We start from the raw sequence: 20,662 nt of genomic DNA, 5'->3' as shown, positions 1-20,662 counted from the left end.
AAGTTATGGCTTTTGAAAGAAGGGGATGGAAAAATGTAAACATAAAAAGGTAAATTGTCAGCAAAAAAGAGATCTTTATGATATGAAAGCATTGTAGCCGTATTTTATTTGGGAGGATCTATTCATTTTTAACTAATATCCATCTTTTTATTACTGACAATTACTCTTAGTTTTCTCCTCCAGGCTCCTTTATTCGGAAGTGATTTGTTCTTACAATTTATGTTTAACCTAGAAATTGGCTTTTTCTTTCTTTTATCTCAAAAACAAAAAGTTTCCTGCGTCCTACAGCTCTCTACTCTCATTCATATCTTAAAATGACAACTCGCAAACTCTCCAATAATAAATTTTATTGTACACAGGAAACTTTTAATCAGACCTGTAGAGTGGCTTCAAGCTGAGGTGAGAGCAATCCATCTTCAATTAGTGTGGAGTGTTGTGTCATTCTTTCCACACTGATTACATTTAACCTATCAGTTCGAGCTTCCTATTAAAACTTTAGATTAAAAAAAATGTATAATTAATGTTTACCAGCACTAATTTTATTTATTTTTGCAGTACTTGTGGATTTTTAGTCATTGTGCACTAAAGGACTTGATTTATCATTGCCTAATCCAACAGCTTTGTAGTAAAGTATATTAATGAGTCCACTAAAATGGATATACTGCTATTAATGAACTTGACCATCTAAAGTAAAAAAGACACACTAAATATTGGTCTTGCAGGTCTCACTTTGTCAATTGGTAATAACTTTCCCTACCTCCTCTGTTTAAAGTATCATCCATTTATGGTCACAATTACAGGTTGTACAGGGTGGGCCATTTATATGGATACACCTAAATTAAATGGGAATGGTTTGTGATATCAACTTCCTGTTTGTGGCACATTAGTATATTGGAGGGGGAAAACTTTTCCAGATGGGTGGTGATCATGGCGGTCATTTTAAAGTCAGCCATTTTGGATCCAACTTTATTTTTTCCAATGGGAAGAGGGTCATGTGACATCAAACTTATTGAGAATTTCATAAGATAAACAATGATGTGCTTGGTTTTAACGTAACTTTATTCTTCAATGAGTTTTTTACAAGTTTATGACCACTTATAAAATGTGTTCAAAGTGCTGCCCATTGTGTTGGATTGTCAATGCAACCCTCTTCTCCCACTCTTGACACACTGATAGCAACACCGCAGAAGAAATGCTAGCACAGGCTTCCAGTATATGTTGTTTCAGATGCTGCACATCTTGTATCTTGATGGTATGGTGTGGTATATGGGGTACAAAGATAGTGGGGCCAGTCTTCATCAATGGAAACCTCAATGCCACTGAATATCTGAAATTGCTACATCATGATGTGTTGCCCTCTTTATGCACTTAAGATGGCACGTTCCCTGAGTTTTTCCAACAAGATGGTGCACTACCACATTATGGGTGTCAGGTCCGAGCATTCCTACATGATCAGTTTCCTGAAAAGTGGATTGGTTGTTGTGGGCCAGTTGAATGGCCACCAAGGTTGCCCGATCTGGCTCCCTTAGACTTTTATCTTTGGGGTCATCTGAAGGCAATTGTCTATGCTGTGAAGATACGAGATGTGCCATATAAATGGCCCACCCTGTATTAGTGAAGTACTGTACATGAACTACAAGTGGCACCACAGCATATAAACAATATGGTCCTTTTTAGGTATTGCTTGGCACTACTACATCCCTAATCACCCACCAGTCTTAATAATTAAATGCAATTTTCAGTTCCACTTTGGCAATATTGCAGCGACCTAGAGCAGGTCTGCACAATTCATTGAAAAAAAAGGCCATCATTATTTGGTCAGTATTTTACATCAGTATTTGTAAGCCAAAACCAAGAGTGGAACAATCAGAGCAAAAGTAAAATAGAAACACGTCACCACTTCGGTATTTATCACCCACTCCTGGTTTTGGCTTAAAATACTGATGGAAAATACTGACCAAATACTGACCGTGTGAACATGGTCTAAGGATGAGGAAAACCTAACTATACCCCTCTTTCGATCGCCTCTCTTTCGATTCTGTCACCAACATGACTGCTGTGGGTTACTGTTTACTAAAGTGGTTGTCCAGGAACTAATAATTGATGACCAACGCAAAAGGATAGGTCATTAAGTGCAGTACTTGGCAGCAGACCATTTATCTTTGCTCAGCTGATTGATTAATGTGCTTTCAGACCCCCCAATGATCTTATATTGATGACCGGTTCTGGGTATAGGTCATTAATTTTTAGGTATTGGACAACCCTTTTAAAGGGAATCTGTCACCAGGACTTTGCTATGTGCTACCTCATCTGAGAGCAGCATGATGTAGGAAAAGAGACCCAGAATCCAATGATGTATCACTTAGTTTACTGGATGCAGCAGTTCTGACACAATCAGAGTTCGTAGGTATAGCTGGTAGCAGAGCTCAGACAGCTGCCCCGGCTCACACCACAGCTTTCTGTGTACATTGTCTATTGACAGTGAGCTGCTAAATAGAGAAGGGGGCGTGATCAGACCAGGGTTCACATGAGCTATAGTCCAGTCAGTGATAAAAACCTACATTTTAAGTAAATACCACCACTCATCCTAATAAATGACACATCCCTGAAATCTGTGTTTCAGCCTCTATCTCATTCTGTCCTCAGATTACATAGAAAAAAACTTCTGACAGATTCGCATTAATAATCTAATAGGCATAACTTTCTACTGATCTCTGAATTCGGTGGTCATTTGTAATTCTCGTTTGTGTATCAAACAAATGCCTACATTCATCAGAAAAGGATCTACAGTAAATCCACATTTTCGGCAAAAGTTGCGCAACAGAAAGATAGGACAGTTGGATTTCAATACACCAAATCCTTTTTTTGTGTGTGTTCTGCCTTCCTCCACGTATGATGCTGTGGGGGATTTAGCATACAGCTTAACCCTCATTCATACTCAATTAAATAGACTGTAGCGTTCTGTAATCTTGATTTAATGGTGATGGTATGAACTTGATAGTGGTAAAAACTACACTGCTCAAAAATATAAAGGGAACACTCAAATAACACATCCTAGATCTGAATGAATGAAATATTCTCATTGAATATTTTGTTCTGTGCAAAGTTGAATGTGCTGACAACAAAATCACACAAAAAATCATCAATGGAAATCAAATTTATTAACCAATGGAGGCCTGGATTTGGAGTCACCCCCAAAATAAAAGTGGAAAAACACACTACAGGCTGAGCCAACGTTGATGTAATGTCCTTAAAACAAGTCAAAATGAGGCTCAGTATTGTGTGTGGCCTCCACGTGCCTGTATGACCTCCCTACAACGCCTGGACATGCTCCTGATGAGGTTGCGGATGGTCTCCTGTGGGATCTCCTCCCAGACCATTCACCAACTCCTGGACAGTCTGTGGTGCAACGTGATGTTGGTGGATGGAACGAGACATGATGTCCCAGATGTGCTCAATTAGATTCAGGTCTGGGGAATGGGCTGGCCAGTCCATAGCTTCAATGCCTTCATCTTGCTGGAACTGCTGACACACTCCAGCCACATAAGGTCTGGCGTCCTGCATTAGGAGGAACCCAGGGCCAACCGCACCAGCATATGGTCTCACAAGGGGTCTGGGGATCTCACCTCGGTACCTAATGGCAGTCAGGCTACCTTTGGCTGTGCGGCCCTCCAAAGAAATACCACCCCACAACATTACTGACCCACTGCCAAACCAGTCATGCTGAAGGATGTTGCAGGCAGCAGATCGCTTTCCACGGCGTCTCCAGACTCTGTCACGTCTGTCACATGTGCTCAGTGTGAACCTGCTTTCATCTGTGAAGATCACAGGGCACCAGTGGCGACTTTGCCAATCCTGGTGTTCTGTGGCAAATGCCAAGCGCTCTGCACGGTGTTGGGCTGTGAGCACTACCCCCATCTGTGGACGTCGGGCCCTCATGCCACCCTCATGGAGTCGGTTTCTAACCGTTTGTTCAGACACATGCACATTTGTGTCCTGCTGGAGGTCATTTTGCAGGGTTCTGGCAGTGCTCCTCCTGTTCCTTCTTGCACAAAGGCAGAGGTAGTGGTCCTGCTGCTGGTTGTTGTCCTTCTACGGCCCCCTCCACGTCTCCTGGTGTACTGGCCTGTCTCATGGTAGCGCCTCCAGCCTCTGGACACTTCGCTGACAGACCCAGCAAACCTTCTTGCCACAGCTCGCATTGATGTGCCATCCTGGATGAGCTGCACTACCTGAGCAACTTCTGTGGGTTGTAGAGTCGGTCTCTTACTACCACGATTGTGAAAGCACAACCAACATTCAAAAGTGACCAAAACATCAGCCAGAAAGCACTGTACTGAGATGTGGTCTGTGGTCCCCACCTGCAGAACCACTCCTTTATTGAGTGTGTCTTAATAATTGCCAATAATTTCCATGTATTGTCTATTCCATTTGCACAACAGCATGTGAAATTGATAGTCAATCAGTGTTGCTTCCTGAGTGGACAGTTTGATTTCACAGAAGTTTAATTTAATTTGAGTTGTATTTTGTTGTTTAAGTGTTCCCTTTAATTTTTGAGCAGTGTATTACACAATACAGAATGATAACAGTCAGTACTGGGTTGACTCGCCCCCCAGGGTCGTGGGGTACTCTTTGGGAGAAATCACGGTGGCTGGCCCAGGGCGGTCAGTGCACAAAGGGGAAATAAAATGAATTGAAAAGTTTGTGATGCCACCTGTGGTGTCTGGTGAAGGTCACCAGCGCTGCAACAGTCCTCTGAGGCAGGCTTCAGGGCAGCTATAGATGGTTCGGCTCCCCACAGGTGGAGCAGGCCTCAGGGCAGTATGTAATGAGGCAGGTTGCGCTGGGCGTTGTGGTGCAGGGAGAAAGAATGGCGCCGGTGAAGAAACAGACAGAGGCTGTTCGATGCAGTCGTCCAAGATTTTACTTACAGTTCTCAGGCAATTCACAAGGGCACTTTGCAGGAGAAGACATCCCTCGTCGCGATGCGTTCACCAGACAGGGGTTCAATCCTTCTTCAAGCAGCTTAGAAATGCCTGGCGGAACCCCACTTTCTCGTGTTCCTACTTTGACCGTCTTCACACTTGGTCCTTCTCAACGCTGCCCTACGCTGCCCACTCTCAATCCCGCTCGGGTATGCTGAAGTCCTTCCTGTAGGTTGGATCCGGGACAAACCTGACCCCCTGGAGATTAGAATGAAGCAGCCGATCCCTCCTGACACCTGGCAGGAACGGTGCGTACGGGTGCCGTCCTGCATGCGCCATACCCCCTGGGATCCTTTCCTTAGAACGGAGCCTACTCCCTGCTCCCCTCCGGGACCTCTATCCTGGGCCCTAACTTGTGGAGCAGAGCTCCTGCTGAGTCTCTGCTCCTGGACTGTTCCTCTGAACAGCCCTCACTTAACTCCACTTACTGAACTTCAGAACTTCTCTAAAATGGCTTCCCTTTTATATCTACTGTATAAGTGCTTCCTGTAACTGCTTCCTCCACCCACACCCACTATTGGTTCCCACTACCTTTGGGCACCCCCCTACTCCAGCCAGGGACCGGGCTCAGCAGAAAACTACATTGCGTCTTGCCCCTCCGGCTGGCCTGGAGCAGTGTGATGTTGGATGCGGGTGTTTTGGGGTTCTGTGCGGCACTCCCATCTTACCTGAGAGAAGGGAGACACCACAGCTCTGGGTGAGGTGCAGTATCTCTGTGGCGACTGAACCCTCAGTGGCGCCACATTCCCCCCGGTAAAAAAACGCACGTCCGCAGGCTGGAACAAAGCAAAACAAAGAATAAATGACATGCAAAAATTTTTAAGATGCATCCGCATATAAGATCACAAGCACATAACATTTCTTCCCTTTATGGAAGGCACATTTTCTTTAAACGTTACTGGTTACGTTACATTATAAAAGATCATAAGAGCACTTTTCATATGAAACATTTTCAAGAGAGTTCCTGCACCAGGGTGCAACAGTAGCAGCATAAGGGAACCGTCCGCAAACCCTCAACGAAGGCCCTGGGCGTGGCTGCAGGGCATAGATGATCCAGATACTGGACCTCGTCTTCCGCCACGCCAAATGGGTTTTTGTTCTGAGGTACTATGTTTCAAGTATAAAACCAAGAGGGTGCACTTTAAGATGTGCTAAATTATATACAATGTCAATGTCCGACTGCTCACAGTTCTCAGCCTGTACACTCTGATGGGTGATGGTAGAAAACTCACATTGTTTTTAACTTCACACAAACTGTAACACTGCACCCAGACGGGTGGCTATACAGAATTAGTCCAAAGGCTATTAATAATTGGATCCCGGCCTGGGGTACTCCTAATCTTTCCCTGACCCAGCCGGGTCACGAGGGACTTCCTGCAGGGGTGTATCCTTGTTGACGTGGTACACCTGCAGGGCTTACCAGCCACGTTCACCATGATGCCGGGTGAAAGTGACATGATCTCCCGGATACACGTTCTGGTCGGTATAGCCTTCTTCCAACTCAGTGTCCACATCCCGCCAGTTGACCAAAATGTCCCTGTTAAACTCGGGACTACAGATGAAGCCCCACCCAGCCTTGAGATTAAATTTTATGATGACGCCTTCCTCACGGGGGCTGGGGTGGGCTGTCTCCGCCTGTCGGGCTTGTGCCTTGGCGGCCTTGTCTCGGGCCTCCAGGCGCTCACTGCGCACCTCCCGCGCGCATCGCTCTTTTTCAAGCTGCCTGAGCTCCCGCCGGCAGTTCTCCTTCCTCTGCCGAGCAGCGGTCTCGGTTTCCTGGGAGAACCCCATCAGGTCCCCCCCGGTAGTCCCAGCATATCTCTTCCCCTCCGGGGCAGGCAACCGGGGGTGCTGGCATCGGGAGGAGTGGACACGGCTGCTGGTCCTCGTACTGGGCGGACCAGTCAAAGACCGGCGCACAGTATATCCACGCTAAGGTCGGAGGCGGACGCGGCGGGAGGGCTTCTAACAGTAGGCCCGCGGCTTCAGTGCCCGGGATCAGAGGTTCCGGATGGCCGTTATGCATGTGACCTTCCGGTGCAGCGCCCGGGGACAGCATTTCCGGGACGGCTCCAGGTGGGTGGCCTTTTGGTTCCGCGCACGGGGGTGAAGGTTCCGGGCGGCACACCTGTTCCCACCAGGGCACGGCATTATATGGCGAAGGTGGGGGGAAGAGGCCTTGGAGCAGGTCGGCACCTGGCAGCGCCCGGGACTGGGGATTCTCTCCTACCTGCTCCTGTATTCTTCACAGCCTCCTGGTTCTCCGCCGCGGCTGGAACGCCACTGCTGACTTCCAGTGCTGCCTTCCGCAGTGCTTTTAGCTTCTCCAGCAGCTCGCCTTTCCATTTGGCGACTGCTGCCTGCTGGGCCCGCTCGACCTGCTGGCCCAGCTCGAGAACCTCACTCTCAAGGAACTCCATGTCCTCCGAGGACAGCTTTTCCTTCTCTCCCTCCTGGGTGAGGGGTTTCGCTTGTTGCAGTGGCAGGCCTGAGGCGGAGGCTGAGCTTTCACTTGCTTCCATCTAAGCTGCCGGGTGCGGTCTGACCACACAGGTCGAGACGACCCCCTGTCTCCATTCTTTCTCTCCAACTCCTTTCCTCTTTTGGGGGCGGCCCCATGGTGACCTGCTGTCGGTCACTCCCTGTGATGGCACCCCCGTTTTGACGGACACATCTACGCAGACAGTCACTGTTGCAAGGGGTAGGGGCTGCTTTTGGCGCCATTCTGGGACCCGGCCCGTAATGGGAGGCTCCATTTTGTTGTCCTTTAACACGCCCATAATGCACCCGTTCTTCTGGGGCGGGCGCCACATTCAGAGCATAAAACACTTCTTTAGGCGCACAATACCCGCAGATGGCGGGTTGGTCACGTATCCTGTTCGTGATGCCAGTTGGATGACTCGCCCCCTAGGGCCGTGGGGTACTCTTTGGGAGGAATCATGGTGGCTGGCCCAGGGCAGTCAGTGCACAAAGGGGAAATAAAATGAATAGAAAAGTTTGTGATGCCACCTTTGGTGTCTGGTGAAGGTCACAAGCACTGCAACAGTCCTCTGAGGCAGGTGTCAGGGCAGCTATAGATGGTTCGGCTCCCCACAGGTGGAGCAGGCCTCAGGGCAGTATGTAACGAGGCAGGTTGCTCTGGGCGTTGTGGTGCAGGGAGAAAGAATGGCACCGGTGAAGAAACAGACAGAGGCTGTTCGATGCATTTGTCCAAGATTTTACTTACAGTTCTTAGGCAAATCACAAGTGCACTTTACAGGTGAAGGCCTCCCTCATCGCGCCGAGTTCACCGGAGAGGGGTTCAATCCCTCTTCAAGAAGCTTAGGAATGCCTGGCGGAACCCCACTTTCTCGTGTTCCTACTTTGACCTTATTCACACTTGGTCCTTCTCACCGCTGCCCTACGCTGCCCACTCTCAATCCTGCTCGGGTATGCTGAAGTCCTTCCTGTACGTTGGATCCGGGACCAACCTGACCCCATAGAGATTAGAATGAAGCAACCGATCCCTCCTGACACCTGGCAGGAGCGGGGCGTACGGATGACGTCCTGCACGCGCCATACCCCCTGGGATCCTTTCCTTAGAACGGAGCCTACTCCCTGCTCCCCTCCGGGGCCTCTATCCTGGGCCCTAACTTGTGGAGCAGAGCTCCTGCTGAGCCTCTGCTCCCGGACTGTTCCTCCAAACAGCCCTCACTAAACTCCACTTACTGAACTTTTGAATTTCTCTAAAATGGCTTCCCTTTTATATCTACTGTATAAGTGCTTCCTGTAACTTCTTCCTCCACCCACACCCACTATTGGTTCCCCCTACCTTTGGGTTCCCCCCTACTCCAGCCAGGGACAGGGCTCAGCAGAAAACTACATTGCGTCTTACCCCTCTGGCTGGCCTGGAGCAGTGTGATGTTGGATGCGGGTGTTTTGGGGTTCCGTGCGGCACTCCCATCTTACCTGAGAGAAGGGAGGCACCACACCTCTGTGTGAGGTGCAGTATCTCTGTGGCGACTGAACCCTCAGGGGCGCCACAGGGTGCCTTAAAGAAATTAGCACTAACATAGTGATAATTCAGGTTACAGTAAACAGGAATAACTGAGGTAAAGATCACTGTCATAGGCTCTATTCTATACAGAATGCATCAACCTGAGTACAGTGCAAGAGGCATTAACTAAATGGTGCATCTCATCGCAATACACTGCACTTTACAGTAATTTCACACCAAACATGTGACTGCATTTGCTCTTACTGGAGTCATCTAACAAGAGGAAAGTTGTAAAAAGTGAAGAGCCAGACACACACGTCTTATCTGCTTCCCTGAAAGCCCGGGAAAACTGATTACAGGAACTCTTTCTCCCTGAGGAAGGAGGGGTCGGTCCCTCTGCACACATTATTCTTAAAGGGGACCGACTCTTGTGACTATAAGAGTTTACTAGATGATGAGTAGCTTCTAAACAACATAAACAGACAACTGGTGACCTCTACAGGTTGTAACTAGAATAACTCTATGAACATTTCCTTAGCTGCTCATGAGTAGACAGAACACTCCCCGCTTGGCATCAACGAATGCCACCATTTGACTCTTTCGGTGAAAGCAGCAACACAAGTCCGGTAACTGGCCTGAGGAACAGTTTGATCTCTCCAAGGTTACACACTCTAACCATCCACTTTGAGTACTTTCCCATCCTTGCTGGGAAAGGATTTGGTGACTAGGCCGAGTGGTCACTCGTTTCAATGCGATTGACTGTCTTTCACGAGTACAATATCGCCAGGTTTGATGTTAGTATGGAAGATTGATGTTAGTGGAAAGATACTGTTTTCTCTATCTGTCACAAAAGGCATTAGACATGCTTTGTACTTGCCTCCATTGTCTACTGTAGAGGTCTTTGTCATTGAACTCTCCAAGTGGAGCACTCGGGACACAGGTTTTCTGTGTGAGCAATACCGCAGGAGTAAGGATTATCGAGTCTCCATAATCTCTGGAAAGTGCTGCCAACGGCCTTGCATTTAAGATAGCTGAGACCTCAGCCAAGAATGTAATCAAACTCTCATGTGTGAGTCTGGTGTTCGCTTGCAAGCAGATAGAGTCTAGCATTTTGCGTGCTATCCCTATCATCCTTTCCCAAGCACCTCTCATGTGCGAAGAATGTGGTAGGTTTAAAGTCCAAGTGCATCCTTGCTCACCTAAGTATCTTTCTACATTAGGAACGTCTAGATTAGAAGGGATTTGGAGTTCTCTGGCTGCTCCGACGAAGTTCGTGCCTCAGTCAGACCAAATATGCTTCACGGGGACTCTGAACGCGAAGAAGCGTCGAAGTGCATTTATGAAGCTCGATGTGTCCATAGATTCGATTACTTCAATATGGACAGCTCTGATGGACAGACATGTGAATAGAACTGCCCAAAACTTTGCTTCGGCATCGACTTTCCTAGTGCGTCGTGTACCCACGGACCAAGGGCCGAAAACGTCTAGTCCGACATTGGTGAAGGGGGGTTCAGTACTAAGTCTTTCGGGTGGAAGATTGGCCATCTTCTGCTTTTGAAACATGCCACAAGTTTGCGGCACATAACGCAGTTAAAGATGAGTTTGCTTACTCTTCTCTTTGCTCCAATTATCCATAGTCCGGCTGTGCGTAGGTTCCCTTATGTAAACAAACGTCCTTGGTGTCTCACTAGGACATGATGATGTTGAATGAGAAGGGTTGTGACATGATGACATCCCAGAACTATTACCAGATGTTTCTCTGAAACTTCTACCTTGCCTTCTTGAAGGCGGCCACCTATTCTCAACAGTCCATTTTGGTCGACTATTGGGTCGAGCTTCTTCAGCGTGCTGTCTCTAAGAACAGGTTGTCCCTTGTTGAGGTTGTCTATTTCTTTGTCGTAGACTTCCCTTTGTACTACACAAAGTATCGTAATTTTGGCCTTTTCTAGGTTAGGGGCGGTGAACGCATGTTTGCACTGATGCCAACCTTTACAAGGTCTCTGACTCGTAAGTATTGCAGACTTGTAGGACTGAGCCACATGAAGTAGGCAAGCGATGGCTCGAACAAGTGACTTCCAGGTTGAGAACCTGCTGAACCGATGAGATTTGAGGTGATGACCTGAAATCACTGTATGTAGGGCAGACACTTGAGGACGAAGCTCTTCGTCGGCATCCGAATCCACTAGTTTGAATTTATCAGGCTTGCTGCTATGGGGCATCGAATAGTACAAGGAAGAAGGGCCTGTGAACCACGTAGTGTCCTTAAGAAGACAGGGTGCGATGGATCTAGTCGCATAGTCTGCAGGATTCTGGTGAGGAGACACGTAGTGCCACTGATTAAGGCAAGTGGATCTTCTTATCCTCTGTACCCGATTGCTAATATAAACGTAGAAGCGTCGCGTCTCGTTGCAGATGTATCCTAGTACCACCTTGCTCTCCGTGTAGAATTTGGCATTTTTGATCTGCCGATTCAACCCATCTGAGATAAGATCAGCCAACTCAACTGCAAGGACGGCAGCACAGAGTTCTAGTCTGGGTATCGTGTGTTCACGGAGTGGCGCCAGCTTTGTCCGACTTATGACGAACCCGATATGGCTTTGTTTATTCACGTCTGTGGTCTTGAGATATGCTACTGCTGCGATTGCTTTGACTGATGCGTCACAGAAGATACAAAGTCTTTGAGTCTTGACTTCTGTGGATGGCACAAGAGCATAGGGCCGTTTTACACTAAGGTCGGTCAAGGCTTCAAGACCACTCTGTCCACAAGTCTGCCTTTTCTGCTAGGACTGGATCGTCCCAATCAAACTTACCTTGAGTGAAGTCTCTCAGCATCATTTTACCTTGGATTGTTACTGGAGTTACGAACCCCAAGGGGTTGTACAGGCTATTCACGAAGGAAAGAACTTCTCTGCGCGTGAAGGGTTACTCGTCTTTGTTGATCTGAAAGGCAAAGGCATCCATCTACAAATCCCAACGCAATCCTAGGCTCCGCTGCATGGGAAGGGAGTCGATGTTTAAGTCTAAGTCCTTCAGATGACTGGAATAGTCTTGAGAAGGAAAGGCTTCCATCAATTCTCTGCTGTTGGAGGCGATCTTATGTAACCTCAGGTTAGACAGAGCGAGCATTTCTTGAGCCCTCTTCAGACGGCTGATTGCAACCTCGTTTGTTGGTGTGGACTTCTGACAGTTGTCAACGTAGAATTCTTTTTCTACGAAGGATCTGACATCTGACCGTACCTTTCTTCGCCCTCTTTGGCATAATTTCGGAGGCCGAAAACATCTAGTCTGACGTTGGTGAAGGGGGATTCAGTACTAAGTCTGTCGGGTGGAAGATTGGCCATCTTCTGCTTTTGAAACATGCCACAAGTTTGCGGCATGTAACGCAGTTAAAGATGAGTTTGCTTACTCTTCTCTTTGCTCCAATTATCCATAGTCCGGATGTGCGTAGGTTCCCTTCTGTAAACAAACGTCCTTGGTGTCTCACTAGGACATGATGATGTTGAATGAGAAGGGTTGTGACATGATGACATCCCAGAACTATTACCAGATGTTTCTCTGAAACTTCTACCTTGGCATCTTGAAGGCGGCCACCTATTCCCAACAGTCCATTTTGGTCGACTATTGGGTCGAGCTTCTTCAGCGTGCTGTTTCTAAGAACAGGTTGTCCCTTGTTGAGGTTGTCTATTTCTTTGTCGTAGACTTCCCTTTGTACTACACAAAGTATCATAATCTTGGCCTTTTCTGGGTTAGGGGCGGTGAACGCATGTTTGCAGTGATGCCAACCTTTACAAGGTCTCTGACTCGTAAGTATTGCAGACTTGTAGGGCTGAGCCACATGAAGTAGGCAAGCGATGGCTCGAACAAGGAACTTCCTGGTTGAGAACCTGCTGAACCCATGAGATTCGAGGCGGTGACCTGAAATCACTGTATGTAGGGCAGACACTTGAGGACGAAGCTCTTCGTCGGCATCCGAATCCACTAGTTCGAATTTATCAGGCTTGCTGCTATGGGGCGTCGAATAGTACAAGTAAAAGGGCCTGTGAACCACGTAGTGTCCTTAAGAAGACTGGGTGCGACGGATCTAGTCGCATAGTCTGCAGGAATGTGGTGAGTAGACACGTAGTGCCACTGATTAGGGCAAGTGGATCTTCTTATCCTCTGTACCCGATTGCTAATATAAACGTAGAAGCGTCACGTCTCGTTGCAGATGTATCCCAGTACCACCTTGCTATCCATGTAGAATTCAGCATTTTTGATCTGCAGGTTTTTTGTGTGAGCAATACTGCAGAAGTAAGGACTATCGAGTCTCCGTAATCACTGGAAAGTGCTGCCAACGGCCTGGCATTTATGATAGCTGAGACCTCAACCAAGAATGTAATCAAACTCTCATGTGTGAGTCTGGTGTTCACTTGCAAGAAGATAGAGTCTAGTATTTTGCATGCTATCCCTATCATCCTTTCCCAGGCACCTCCCATGTGTGAAGAATGTGGTAGGTTGAAAGTCCAAGTGCATCCTTGCTCATCTAAGTATCTTTCTACATTAGTAACGTCTAGATTGGAAGGGATTTGGAGTTCTCTGGCTGCTCCGACGAAGTTCGTGCCTCAGTCAGACCAAATATGCTTCCCAGGGCCTCTGATCGCGATGAAGCGTCGAAGTGCATTTATGAAGCTCGATGTGTCCATAGATTCGATTACTTCAATATGGACAGCTCTGATGGACAGACATGTGAATAGAACTGCCCAACACTTTGCTTCGGCATCGACTTTCCTAGTGCGTCGTGTAGCCACGAACCAAGGGCCGAAAACGTCTAGTCCGACGTTGGTGAAGGGGGGCTCAGTACTAAGTCTGTCATGTGGAAGATTGGCCATCTTCTGCTTTTGAAACATGTCACAAGTTTGCGGCACGTAACGCAGTTAAAGACGAGTTTGCTTACTCTTCTCTTTGCTCCAATTATCCATAGTCCGGCTGTGCGTAGGTTCCCTTATGTAAACAAACGTCCTTGGTGTCTCACTAGGACATGATGATGTTGAATGAGAAGGGTTGTGACATGATGACATCTCACAACTATCACCAGATGTTTCTCTGAAACTTCTACCTTGGCTTCTAGAAGGCGGCCACCTATTTTTAACAGTCTGTTTTGGTCGACTATTGGGTTGAGCTTCTTCAGCGTGCTGTCTCTAAGAACAGGTTGTCCCTTGTTGAGGTTGTCTATTTCTTTGTCGTAGACTTCCCTTTGTACTACACAAAGTATCTTAATTTTGCCCTTTTCTAGGTTAGGGGCGGTGAACGTATGTTTGCAGTGATGCCAACCTTTACAAGATCTCTGACTCGTAAGTATTGCAGACTTGTAGGACTGAGCCACATGAAGTAGGCAAGCGATGGCTCGAACAAGTGACTTCCAGGTTGAGAACCTGCTGAACCGATGAGATTTGAGGCGATGACCTGAAATCACTGTATGTAGGGCAGACACTTGAGGACAAAGCTCTTCGTCGGCATCCGAATCCACTAGTTTGAATTTATCAGGCTTGCTGCTATGGGGCATCGAATAGTACAAGGAAGAAGGGCCTGTGAACCACGTAGTGTCCTTAAGAAGACTGGGTGTGACGGATCTAGTCGCATAGTCTGCAGGATTGTGGTGAGTAGACACGTAGTGCCACTGATTAGGGCAAGTGGATCTTCTTATCCTCTGAACCCGATTGCTAATATAAACGTAGAAGCGTCGCGTCTCGTTTCAGATGTATCCCAGTACCACCTTGCTATCCGTGTAGAATTCGGCATTTTTGATCTGCAGATTCAACCCATCTGAGATAAGATCAGCCAACTCAACTGCAAGGACGGCAGCACAGAGTTCTAGTCTGGGTATCGTGTGTTCACGTAGTGGCAACAGCTTTGTCCGACTCATGACGAACCCGATATGGCTTTGTTCATTCACGTCTTTGGTCTTGAGATTAGAGATGAGCGTTGTTCTACTCGAACTGTTCGCCAATCTCAAATTCGAGCTGTTTTGGGCGGTGTTCGAGCCGTTCGGCGAACACGAACAATTTGAGAAAAATTTGGCTGTTCGAGGTTATGTTCGATAACTGTTCGTGCACCAAAATCATAACTGGATTTTTTCTCAGTAATGATGAAAATTAATGTTAATACGCAGTTTGAGTGTACAGCGGGGTGGGGGGAGGGGCAGGGGATGGATCTCTGCAGGAACAATGAAGATCTCCATTTTTTTTTCTCTTTCCCGCATTTGCAGTGGGGAGGTGCAATCTGTCAGCCTATCAGCAGCGCACACACGGAGCGAAGTGCTTTTTTTCACACAAGCAAGGGCATGTGTCATTGGCAGTGTATGTCACATGTCCTTGCCCTATAAGACCAAGCCATTTTCCCCGTCGCCACCATTTTCTCACTGCTGCAGCTGCGTGTTAGACGGCACCGCTGTTGCTGTGTGCGCTATACCTTGTTAATTTCAAGCCAATTTTCGCACAAATATACAGATAGCTTGGGAGTAGGGAATAGTTGTGATTGCAGTCCTTTTAAGGACTAGGTTACAGCATTTCCTACGACTTTTATCAGGGAGGTCTGTGCTCTTAAATAGATAGATTGTGGGAGTAAAGACTAATTGTAATTGCAGTCCTTTTCAGGACTAGGTTACATGAGTTCCTATCAGTTTTTGCCAGGCAGGTCTGTGCCAGTGCTGTGCAAGTTTTTTTCACAGCATTTGGCTGAATCTAGCAAAGCTAATCCTTTTTGGCCTATTGCAGAGTGTGTTAGTCAGTGGAGTAGCCTATCTGTGTTGCAAGATATAACACCTGTGTATAGAATACCAATTTTTTTACTGCACCTAGTGAAGTAAAATCTTTTGGGCATAGCATCATTCTATTAGTCCATCTATACTGACCTCCATCAGGTTGCAAACTGAATATAATTTTTTTCTGCATCTAGCTCTGAAAAAATATTTGGGCTTCTAGCAGTGTGTGGGACTTGGTCTATTAGTCCATCTATACTGACCTCCATCAGGTTGCAAATTAAAAATAATTTTTTTCTTCATTTAGCTCTGAAAAAATATTTGGGCTTCTAGCATTGTGTGGGACTTGTTCTATTAGTCCTTCTATACTGACCTCCATCAGGTTGCAAATTGAATATAATTTTTTTCTGCATCTAGCTCTGAAAAAATAGTTGGGCTTCTAGCGGTGTGTGGGACTTGGTCTATTAGTCCATCTATACTGACCTCCATCAGGTTGCAAATTAAAAATAATTTTTTTCTGCATCTAGCTCTGAAAAAATATTTGGGCTTCTAGCAGTGTGTGGGACTTGGTCTATTAGTCCATCTATACTGACCTCCATCAGTTGCAAATTAAAAATAATTTTTTTCTGCATCTAGCTCTGAAAAAATATTTGGGCTTCTAGCAGTGTGTGGGACTTGGTCTATTAGTCCATCTATACTGACCTCCATCAGGTTGCAAATTAAAAATAATTTTTTTCTGCATCTAGCTCTGAAAAAATATTTGGGCTTCTAGCAGTGTGTGGGACTTGGTCTATTAGTCCATCTATACTGACCTCCATCAGGTTGCAAATTAAAAATAATTTTTTTCTGCATCTAGCTCTGAAAAAATATTTGGGCTTCTAGCAGTGTGTGGGACTTGGTCTATTAGTCCATCTATACTGACCTCCATCAGGTTGCAAATTAAAAATAATTTTTTTCTTCATTTAGCTCTGAAAAAATATTTGGGCTTCTAGCAGTGTGTGGGACTTGTTCTATTAGTCCTTCTATACTGACCTCCAGCAGGTTGCAAATTGAATATAATTTTTTTCTGCATCTAGCTCTGAAAAAATAGTTGGGCTTCTAGCGGTGTGTGGGACTTGGTCTATTAGTCCATCTATACTGACCTCCATCAGGTTGCAAATTAAAAATAATTTTTTTCTGCATCTAACCCAGCCAATAGTTTTGGCCTAATACCACAGTTTGGCCACTCAGCTCTGCTCGGTTACCATCCATTGTTTTTTTGTGCAAACAACTCCAGAGTTGTGAATTAGTTAACCACCAAAATGAGTGGAAAAAGGCCTGCTGCTGGTGGAAAGGGGAATAGGCGTGTTGGGAAGGGGAAAAAAGGTTGTGTCCGTGGGGTAGGTGTTAAAGCAACAGTAACATCTGCAGAAGAAAGACCATCTTCCAGCCAAACTAAAATGTCTACTTCTTTTAGCAGACAATGTGATAAGATCCCTTTCTTACGGCCACGCCAATCGCTACAAATTCCAGATGAGGCACAAAAACAGCAGGTGCTTCAACGGATATCAAGTGCTCCTTTAAGTGGGCTCTCCTCCACATCAACTTCAACATCACAAATACTCCAGTCCTCAAAGGTGTCACCCAAATCGCACTTGCTTCCTCACAGCTCCCAAATCTCCAGCTACCCGTCTGAGTATGAGGTAGAACAGATGGTTGAGTCTGCAGAGCTGTTTACTCATACTATAGCCTGGGAATCAGAGGTCGACTCCAGCGCTTCTGTGAATCCAGACGAGGAAATGATCTGCACTGATGCCCAGAATCTTTATGAGTCGGATCCAGGACCAGACGCAGAAGGTTCTGACCATAATGTAGACCCTCATTCCCAAACTGTAACTCCTGTTGGTGGAGACAATGAGGAAGACGATGATAAGACTCAAATACCTGATTGGAGCGACAACTTTAGTTTTTTGTCATGGCAGGAACAGGTTGGCTCTGAGGACGACGGGTGTGATAACGCACAGGGTGATGATGATGAGGTCGGAGATCCCACTTACTGTCAACCCACAGTCAGCCAAGAGATGAGGTCAGCAGAGGAGGTGGAGGAAGATGCTAGTGACGACGAGGTCAGGTTGCGCCTTCCTGGACAGAGACGTAGTACTGGAAGCACGTCAACAACTGCATCCTCAAACACAACTCTGCCTCTCACCACAAGTCGTGGTGGCTCTTCAGGTCGCATGGGTGCTAAGCCTTGCATAGCCTGGGCATTTTTTCAGATCGATAAAGATGACCCAACTCGTGTTATCTGTAACATTTGTCAGCAAAAGCTAAGTAGAGGCCAAAAAATACATAGTTTGAGTACTTCATGCATGAACCGGCACATGGACATGAAGCATAAGTTGCAGTGGGAAGCTCAGTGTGCTACAATGCGGTCTAGCCGGCCGGGCCAACCACCGTCTGCCATATCTTGTGCATCCGCGGCCTCTTCATCCTCTGTGACTGGGGGGACAGCAGTCACACCTGTTTTGGGGCGCAGACCTGCCACCTCTTTACCCGCAACAGCCAGCGTGATTGGCAGGTCATCATTTTCTTTGGAGGTGGTAACACCAGCTGGTCTTGAGCGCTGTCCGACATCGATAGCACCACCTTTGGATCAAGGCAACCTAACATGTCCGCCTGCATCTTCCTCACAGACCGGCAGTTTGCCGGGGACACCCTTATCAACCCCGTCTAAGCACAATAGCCAGCCCTCGGTCCCTCAGATGTGGACAAGTAAAAGACCATTTCCTCCTAGCCATGAGAAAGCTAAGAGGTTGAATTTCACCATCTGCAAGCTGTTGGCTACAGAAATGCTGCCTTTCCGCCTGGTGGACACAGAGGATTTTCGAGACCTTATGTCCGTCGCAGTGCCCCAGTACCAGATGCCCAGTCGGCACTACTTCTCAAAGAAAGGTGTGCCTGCGCTCCACCAGCATGTCGCACACAACATCACCGCTTCTTTGAGAAACTCTGTGTGTGACAGGGTGCATTTCACCACAGACACTTGGACGAGTAGGCATGGACAGGGGCGTTACATGTCGCTGACTGGGCACTGGGTAACTATGGTGACAGCAGGACAAGGGGCTGCTGTCCAAGTCTTGCCGTCCCCACGAGTTGTGCGTCAATCCTCTTTATGTCATTTTTCCTCCACTGCTTCTGCCTCCTCAACCTCCTCTCGGTCTTCCACCTGCACCCAAAGCCTGTCTGGTCATGCCACAAGCTTTCTAACTGCGCAGAAGGGATCCTGCACACCTCCTTACTATGCTGGCAGTAGGGCTCAACGTCATCAGGCGGTTTTTACATTGAAATGTCTGGGAAATGTGAGTCACACAGCTGAGGAGTTGTGGTCAGCTCTGGAGAACCAATTTCATGAATGGTTGTCTCCACTGGACCTGAAACCAGGGAAGGCCGTGTGCGACAATGCTGCAAACCTGGGTGCGGCCCTTCGCCGGGGCAATGTCACACACGTGCCTTGTATGGTTCACGTGTTGAACCTGGTTGTCCAGCAATTTTTAGCCCACTATCCCAGACTAGATGGCCTTCTGCAGAGGGCACGGTCGCTGTGTGCTCACTTCCGCCGTTCGCATCCCGCAGCTCAGCGACTTACATCTTTACAGAAGTCGTTGGGCCTGCCACTTCACCGGCTAAAATGCGATGTGCCTACCCAGTGGAATTCAACTCTGCACATGTTGCAGCGACTGTGGCAGCACCGACAAGCCCTGGTGCAATACGTTCTGACGTATAGCCTGGGCCAACGAGATTCAGAGGTGGGGCAAATCACGCTGGAGGAGTGGTCTCAAATCAGGGACCTATGCACCCTTCTGCACAGTTTTGAAATGGCGACGAAGATGTTTAGTGCTGACGATGCCATTATCAGCATGACTATTCCGGTGATTTACATGCTGGAGCACATGTTAAACAGAATTCGGAGTCAGGTGGTGGCACAAGAGGAGGTGGAGGAAGTAGAGGAGGAGGAGTTGTATGCGGAAGGGCTAACATCTGCAAGGTCCAGACGGTCGGCAGCACCAAGGCGGCAGGCATGTGAGGGTGGGGGAGATGATTTTACCAGGGCGCATGGTAGCAGCCAAACTAGTGAGGAAGGTGCAGGAGCCCAGGAAGAAGTGGAGGACGAACTGATGGAAGACTCATCAGATGAGGGAGACCTTGATCACATTTCTGTTGTGCGAGGTTGGGGGGAGAGGACAGAGGAAGGAAGCATGATTGTTACCTCGCCACCAACACAACAGGGACTTGGTGCTCCTGGATGCGCAACACACATGAGTGCCTTCTTGCTGCACTACCTGCAACATGACCCTCGAATTGTGAGAATTAGAAATAATCCTGACTACTGGGTTGCCACACTGTTAGATCCCCGGTACAAAAGTAAATTTTCAGAAATTATTCCTGCCATAGAAAGGGATGCACGCATGCAGGAGTATCAGCAAAGACTGTTGCAGAATCTTACATGTGCTTTTCCACAAAATACCAGTGGTGCACGTAGTGAATCTCACAGTTCCAACTTGCCAACCGTGGGACCGTCAAGTGTTCAGCACTCAAACCGTAACAGAACCACAGTATCTGCTGGTAACATCAATTTTGCGGAATCATTTCACCACTTTTTTAGCCCATCCTTTGCAAGGCCACAGGAGACAAGAAGTCTGACACATAGTCAACGCCTAGAGACGATGGTACAGGAGTATCTCCAAGTAAACATTGAAGCCACGACTGTGTCACTGGACCCTTGCTCTTTTTGGGCTTCCAATCTGGATAAATGGCCGGAGCTAGCCACTTACGCCTTGGAGATCTTGTCATGCCCCGCAGCCAGCGTTCTGTCTGAACGTGTGTTCAGCGCTGCTGGTGGTGTGCTGACAGATAAGCGCACGCGGCTCTCCACTGATAATGTAGACAGACTCACGTTCATAAAGATGAACAAATCATGGATCCGAA

The sequence above is a fragment of the Phyllobates terribilis genome, unplaced genomic scaffold, assembly GCF_046119375.1.
Source record: "Phyllobates terribilis strain yellow unplaced genomic scaffold, ASM4611937v1 Scaffold_2__4_contigs__length_985480577, whole genome shotgun sequence".
Taxonomy (NCBI): Eukaryota; Metazoa; Chordata; class Amphibia; order Anura; family Dendrobatidae; genus Phyllobates; species Phyllobates terribilis.
Note: the sequence above shows the minus strand (reverse complement) of the source record.